The sequence below is a fragment of the Chelmon rostratus genome, chromosome 4 (genome assembly GCF_017976325.1).
Source record: "Chelmon rostratus isolate fCheRos1 chromosome 4, fCheRos1.pri, whole genome shotgun sequence".
NCBI classification, from domain to species: Eukaryota; Metazoa; Chordata; class Actinopteri; order Chaetodontiformes; family Chaetodontidae; genus Chelmon; species Chelmon rostratus.
Window position 1 is genome coordinate 29,852,901 of NC_055661.1, and position 7,500 is coordinate 29,860,400.

The following is a 7,500-nucleotide window of genomic DNA, read 5'->3' on the forward strand; positions in this document are numbered from 1 at the left end:
GCATTTCCTTTAAGATGCCGTCAGGACCGCTGGCTTTCCTCGGCTGCAGCGCCTGGACTTCAGCCAGTAGCTCTGCTTCAGTAATTTGGTAGTCTAGGGGGTTCTGGTTGTCTTTAATGACTGATTCTAGAATTTGTAATTTATTGAGGAGATTGTTTTGGGCTGAATTCAGGGGAACAGCAGTATAGAGTTTTTCAAAGTGATTTTTCCAGAAGTCATCATTTTGAAAAGCCAAATCTTCTTTTTGTGGTTTGCTGACAGATTTCCATTTCTTCCAGAAATCATTGGAGTCAATGGACTCTTCAATTATTTGTAATTGATGCTTTATATGCTGTTCTTTTTTAGTTCTCAGTGATTTCCTGTATGCTCTCAGTCGTCTCTCGTTAGTCAGGTCTTTTGATCTGTGGTGCGGGGGCTTTTTCAGACCTGTACAGCCTGTCTAAGGCCGCCTGGACTGAGGGGACGTGTTCACATCAGAAACTTGTCCTAACTAGTGTCAGTAAGGCTAGTTTAGCATGTTAGCATGCTAACATTTGCTAAGGCTAAGCTGAGGCTGATGCTAATGTATTTAGCAATCATCCAACAGCTGAGATGTTTCAGTCTGGACCAAAGAGGTGGATGAACATCTTCATCCACAGAAAGAAGCTGACTGACAATGAGGCTGAAAATACGACCGATGGAAACAGAAAGTTTCAGTCACAGACGTGTTTCACTGCAGCTGACCTCCAGCAACCAAACACTGCTTCTGTGTGTGTGTGAGATAAGTCAATCTAATAAACATGTCTCACCTTGCTGTCACCTTGTACCTGTCACACACACACACACACACACACACACACACACACACACACACACACACACACGTGTTTGTATCACAGCACATCTTTACTGCACCACACTCCAGAGTTAACTCTTCATCCTCCTCATCCTCTGCTGAGTGTTGAAGGTTAATCATATGAATCTGTCCTGTTCACTTCATCTCTGTCTAACCTGACGTAGTCACCAGCAGCGAGCTGCAGCCGCCGCTCCGAAACGTAGCCGAGTGTGAACGTGACGTCTGAGTTAGGGCGGAGTTTGTGTGCTGCTGACGTCTGAGACAGATCCAACGTAGACTGACTGCAACTGAAACTTCACACTGACACCTCAGTACACAGAGTACTACTGCAACAGTACACTGAGTAATACTGTAACAGTGCTCCTGCAACAGTACACAGAGTACTACTGTAACAGTACTCCTGCAACAGTACACAGAGTACTACTGCAACACTACACAGAGTCCACTGCAACAGTACACTGAGGACTACTGCAACAGTACACTGAGTACTACTGTAACAGTGCTCCTGCAACAGTACACAGAGTACTACTGCAACAGTACACTGAGTAATACTGCAACAGTGCACAGAGTACTACTGCAACAGTACACAGAGTCCACTGCAACAGTACACAGAGGACTACTGCAACAGTACACAGAGGACTACTGCAACAGTACACAGAGTACTACTGTAACAGTACACAGAGTCCACTGCAACAGTACACAGAGTACTACTGCAACACTACACAGAGTACTACTGCAACAGTACACTGAGTACTACTGTAACAGTACTCCTGCAACAGTACACAGAGCATACTGCAACAGTACACTGAGTAATACTGCAATAGTGCACAGAGTACTACTGCAACACTACACAGAGTACTACTGCAACACTACACAGAGTACTACTGCAACACTACACAGAGTCCACTGCAACAGTACACAGAGGACTACTGCAACAGTACACAGGGACTGTTGCGACAGTACACAGAGTACTACTGTAACAGTACACTGAGTACTACTATAACAGTACACAGAGGACTACTGCAACAGTACTTCTGTAACAGTGCACAGAGTACTACTGTAACAGTACACAGAGGACTACTGCCACACTGAGTATAAGTACTGTGTATTGCAGGGTGTTGCAGTCGGGGGCTTCACTGCTTCGGGTTGTTGTTTTGCTGCAGATGAAGGTCGACAGTTATCAGCTGATCATAATGTTTTGTTCTAGTTTGGTGATTAGCGTTAGCTGTTTTTAGCCATTAGCATCTATCACGTAGCAAACTGTATGGTTGGACTCAGGAATAAACTCTGGATGAAGAACAGCGGCTGGCGCTCACTGATTGGCCACAGGAAGTAAAACGTCTGTTCTGCTGCAGGATTTTACAGGTTTGGACTCATGAACTTTATGTCTCTGTGGTGCAACCAAACATCGACGCAGCTGCCCACTTGTTTCTGTGTATCGTTCCGTTTGCAGCTGAACTTCACAGAGAATGGTCATGTGGCGGGTGTAGCGGGTGTAGCAGGTGCAGCAGGTGTCGAACCAGATGTTCACTGCACAACAAACTGATGCTGTGTGAGGTCAGTGGTTCTGTCTGCACACGGAAACGTGATCCAAACAGCAGCTGCAGGTTCACCAAGAAGCTTAGAACAGTCTGGAAGCTGCACACGCACACACGCACACACACACACACACACACACACACACGCACACACACACACACACACGCACACACAGGGTCGCTGTAGCTGCAGGGATGCTACAGTCTCTGCTGCTGTATTCACAATGAGAGTGTGCTCAGCCAAATTCAGCCGGTGTGTGTGTGTGTGTGTGTGTGTGTGTGTGTGTGTGTGTGTGTGTGTGTGTGTGTGTGTGTGTGTGTGTGTGTGTGTATGCGTGTGCGTGTTCGTGTGTGTGTGTTCTGATTTACTGTGACAAGTCACCTTGCTGTGAGCACATAAACACACACACACAGACACACACTGAAACACACACACACATTCAAATTTCAGGGCTAAGGGCATTTGGTGGAAAGGGGATGTCGTGTGTGTGCGTTTGTTTGTGTGTGTGTGCGTGCGTGCGTGCGTGCGTGCATGTGTGTGTGTGTGTGTGTGTGTGTGTGTGTGTGTGTGTGTGTGTGTGTGTGTCCGTGTCCTCTCAGTCCTCCTGGAGTAACAGCGTACGGTTTGTAGCTGATGACCTTCAAACTGGCCGTGGTTCTGATGATCTGATGGTTCCTCATGTTCTTCATGTAGATTGTTTATAAAGACGCCTGAAACCGTCCTGATGAGGGAACAACAGGTGAAGACACTGTATGTGCTTCTGATGGCTTGACCCCCCCCCCCCATGTTGTTTTATGAGGCTGTTATTTGAGGCCTGGTGCAGCACAATGGATTTTTAATAGATTTGGACAATAATGGAGTTCTGCAGCGCAGGGGAATAAAAGCTCTGTCAGCCTTTGGCTACACAGAAAATAATGAATTCATTCACAGATTTATTCATCATAAAAGAGAAAATAACACCAACCTCACCCCTCCCCAGGAATGAATCTGCAGTCTCTGAGCATCAAACTCTGAATAATAGATTTTAACTGACACACCTTCATCATCAGCGCTGCAGCCTCATGTTGTGTCCTTCATGCACCTCGTCTCAGCTGTCCTCCCCCGAGACACGTCAACACCTGCAAACACACACACACCAGCAGTTATCCATCTCACTAAATCAATTAATACCCCATTAAGCAGAGTACATGAATACACACACACACACACACACACACACACAGCTCCTTTCAGTCCCACTAAAACAATGAAGCTCTCATTAAACTGAGTGCACAGTGTGTGTGTGCGTGCGTGCGTGCGTGCGTGTGTGCGTGTGTGAGAGAGAGAGAGAGAGACCTTCATCACATTAACACATGACAGAAATGTCTGATGGGTATTATTGACTGGAGTCAGACGTGTTGATTAGAGGGAAGTTCAGTTTCACCAACAAACACTGAACACCTTTAATTAAACTCATCAGTCGTCACTGCAGAGATCATGAGTCTGCACAGACGTGATGGAAACTGTGAGGCACACGTACAACCTCAGGTGGTGACTCTGGGTTCTGTTTTTGATCGGGCTGTTTTATTTTGAAAATCGTCTGGATTCTCTGCGGTCTTCCTGTGTTTGACTTCCTGCCTGGTTCGATCTGCTCTGTGTTGATCCAATCACATTGTCTGAACCGTCACATTCAGCTCCACCAGCTGTTTATCTCCATCACCTGATCACCTCATATGAGGTCATACCTGTTGACTGCTGACTTCCTGTTCCACTGGACACAGAACTCAGTCCCAGCTTGGTGTGTGTGTGTGTGTGTGCGTGTGCGTGTGCGTGTGCGTGTGCGTGTGCGTGCGTGTGCGTGTGTGTGTGTGCGTGTGTGTGTGTGCGTGTGTGTGTGTGTGTGTGTGTGTGTGTGTGCGTGTGCGTGTGCGTGCGTGTGTGTGCGTGTGTGTGCGTGTGTGTGTGTGTGTGTGTGTGTGTGTGTTACGTGACACTGATGGATGATTTCATTACTGTTCGCCTGTCTACCTGAGGCTGTGTACTGTGTCACACACACACACACACACACACACACACAGTTGTCTTTCATGGCTGACCAGAGACTCAGTGGACATTTTTGTCTCTGCGAAACGTTTCTGTTTCAGCTAACGTTGACAGATGACTTTGTTTCCCCTCATTTCCCCAGCTGGGGATCAATTAAGTGTATCTTATCTTATCTCGTATCTTATCTTATCTAACTTATCTTATCTTATCTCATCTTATCTTATCTTGTGAATCTGTTGGATTGAGTGAGGCTCTTCCTGCTCTCAGCTCATTGTCACAGCTTTTAATGAAGGTTTATTTATTCTCACTCTTCATCAAACGCGGCAGCAGCGCGCATCATTTCCTGTGCAAACCCTGAATCTGCATATTTACTCATCAAAATCAGCGTTGTGCGTAATGTCATCTTCAGGCGTCGTTTCCGAGCTGTGAGGAAATAAAGTCGTAGAAGATTGTAAGAAAAAAACTGAACATGCAAAAGAGAAGCTGAGAACACGTCACACATGATACATGATGCTAAAGCTCAGTATCAGCCGGAGCTCACACCTTCAGTATTTTGTGTCTAAAGCTACACTCAGCAGTGTTTTATATATTGATATATTGATCGATTGATCCCGTGTCAAAGGTTGTAGGACGGACAGAGACTCTCTGCAGCTCTGTGCGGCTTGTAGCCTCTGTTAGCTCAGTGCTAGCTGCTGAGTGTGCGTGTGATGTGAATATAGATCAGAGGGTGTGGTCATTAATACGAGCCAATCACGTCACGGGTAACGTTGCCCTGAAAGGGCCGAGCCAATCACAGGGAAGCATGACAACAGCAGCTCCACAATTTCAGAAGTGCGTTTGTCTGGACGTCAGAGAAAAAGACGACGTGATGCAGCTGCTGTGTTTTACCGTCGGTGTGTTAGTGCCTTGCTGCAGGGAATCAAACACTCAACCCGGACTGTCTGTAGGTTATTAGACCTGACGAGGTGACGACACACACCTCCAGCTCACTGTGTGTGTGTGTGTGTGTGTATGTGTCTCCTCCCCCCTCGTCATCCTCATCCATCTTACTCCATCGTTCTCCTTCGTTTCTCGCTCCATCGCTCTCTTTACATTTGTCATCATTATCTCTCTCTCTCTGTATCTTCATCATCTCACCTCACATGACATCTCATCTCCTCCTCCTCCTCCTCCCTCTGTCTCCTTCTCTTTGTTCGCTTGACCAGTTGTGCCAAATGAAATGTTAAAACTGGCTGTCTGAATAAACATGTAAAATGTGTTTTCAGTGATGTTATGTGGACGATCCCTTTTTTAATATTAATAATTCATGTTTTGTTTTCTTCATGTAAGACCTTTAAATATGATGTTATCATGATATTCATCGTGTTTTTTTAGTGTTGAATCACCTGAAAGTAAGAACGGCTGTGTTTCCATTAGAAACCAAATGCTGGCTCTGCTGAAGGACTGTAGTGTTTGTTGAGGAAGGTGAGGCAAGGGCCGTTCAGCAGGCTGTAATCTGCAGGCTCGCCACTAGATGTCACTAAATCCTCCACACTGGACCTTTAAGATCAACATCAACTTAACATTTGCTGTGAATGTGTCTGTTGAGTCTTTGTGGTTTATATGAAGCAGGATTCAGCGTTTGTGTGCCTCTTTACTGGCCTCGCACACTAAACCAGTTTATGTGTCTCCCGTGTGGACGCTGCTGCTTCAGATAAGAGCAGTGACCTTTAAATCCCAGAGCAGAGCTTCTCACTGCAGATGTGAAGTGTTCACATCACAGCTGTCAGTTAGAAAACACAGAACCCGTCATATCTTCAGAGCAGCAGCTGTCCAGGAACAAAGAGACGACGGCTTCGTCTTCCAGGAAAAGGTCACGGATCACGTGATCCTTCAGCTGAAAGTGTGACTTTAACTTTCCTCTTCTCTGTTCGTTAGCTTTCGTGAATGAGCTCTCGTCGCGTTTCTAATCCTCCGTCAGACTGACTGACGCTCTTTAATCTCAGTTTTATATTTCCCTCACGTTTCTCTGTTTGTTGTTTATTTCACGGACTATTAAGCAGCATTTTGTTTGACACATAATTTAATTCCACACCTCTCTTCTCCCGCCACATCTCATCCTCCTTTCATTCATGTCTTCAGTTTGTCCTCTGCCTCGTTTCTCTCATTATATGATTAAATCCCCCTCTTCTTTCTCTCTTCCTCACTCCCCCGTTTCCTCCTCTTTCCTTTTCTTTGTGTCCTCTGTTTGTTTCCCGTCTTTACTTTCTCTCTCTCAGTTTTTTGTCTTTTCTTTCATCTTGGCCAAACTGGCATCTTCCCTCCAAAGCAGCTGTTAACGCCATCACTAAAGAAACTAGATGGTATTCAAGTTGACCATGATGTCTGTGACAGTGAAGTAACCACAGACACTGGTCTGTCCTGCTGTTATTACAGACAGTGAAGTAGCCACAGACGCTGGTCTGTCCTGCAGTTATTACAGACAGTGAAGTAGCCACAGACGCTGGTCTGTCCTGCTGTTATTACAGACAGTGAAGTAACCACAGATGCTGGTCTGTCCTGCTAATATTACAGACAGTGAAGTAACCACAGACTCTGGTCTGTCCTGCTGTTTTTACAGACAGTGAAGTAACCACAGATGCTGGTCTGTCCTGCTAATATTACAGACAGTGAAGTAACCACAGACTCTGGTCTGTCCTGTTATTACAGACAGTGAAGTAGCCACAGACGCTGGTCTGTCCTGCTGTTATTACAGACAGTGAAGTAACCACAGACGCTGGTCTGTCCTGTTATTACAGACAGTGAAGTAGCCACAGACGCTGGTCTGTCCTGCTGTTATTACAGACAGTGAAGTAACCACAGATGCTGGTCTGTCCTGCTAATATTACAGACAGTGAAGTAACCACAGACTCTGGTCTGTCCTGCTGTTTTTACAGACAGTGAAGTAACCACAGACGCTGGTCTGTCCTGCTGTTATTACAGACAGTGAAGTAGCCACAGATGCTGGTCTGTCCTGCTAATATTACAGACAGTGAAGTAACCACAGACTCTGGTCTGTCCTGTTATTACAGACAGTGAAGTAGCCACAGACGCTGGTCTGTCCTGCTGTTATTACAGACAGTGAA

The 7,500-nt window shown here is 45.9% G+C and overlaps 1 protein-coding gene across 1 annotated transcript in view; it reads left to right on the top strand.

The window, feature by feature from the left end:
- LOC121606029 (inaD-like protein) overlaps positions 1–7,500 on the top strand; it is a 42,971-nt gene that overhangs the window by 6,995 nt on the left and 28,476 nt on the right. The window lies entirely within an intron of this gene.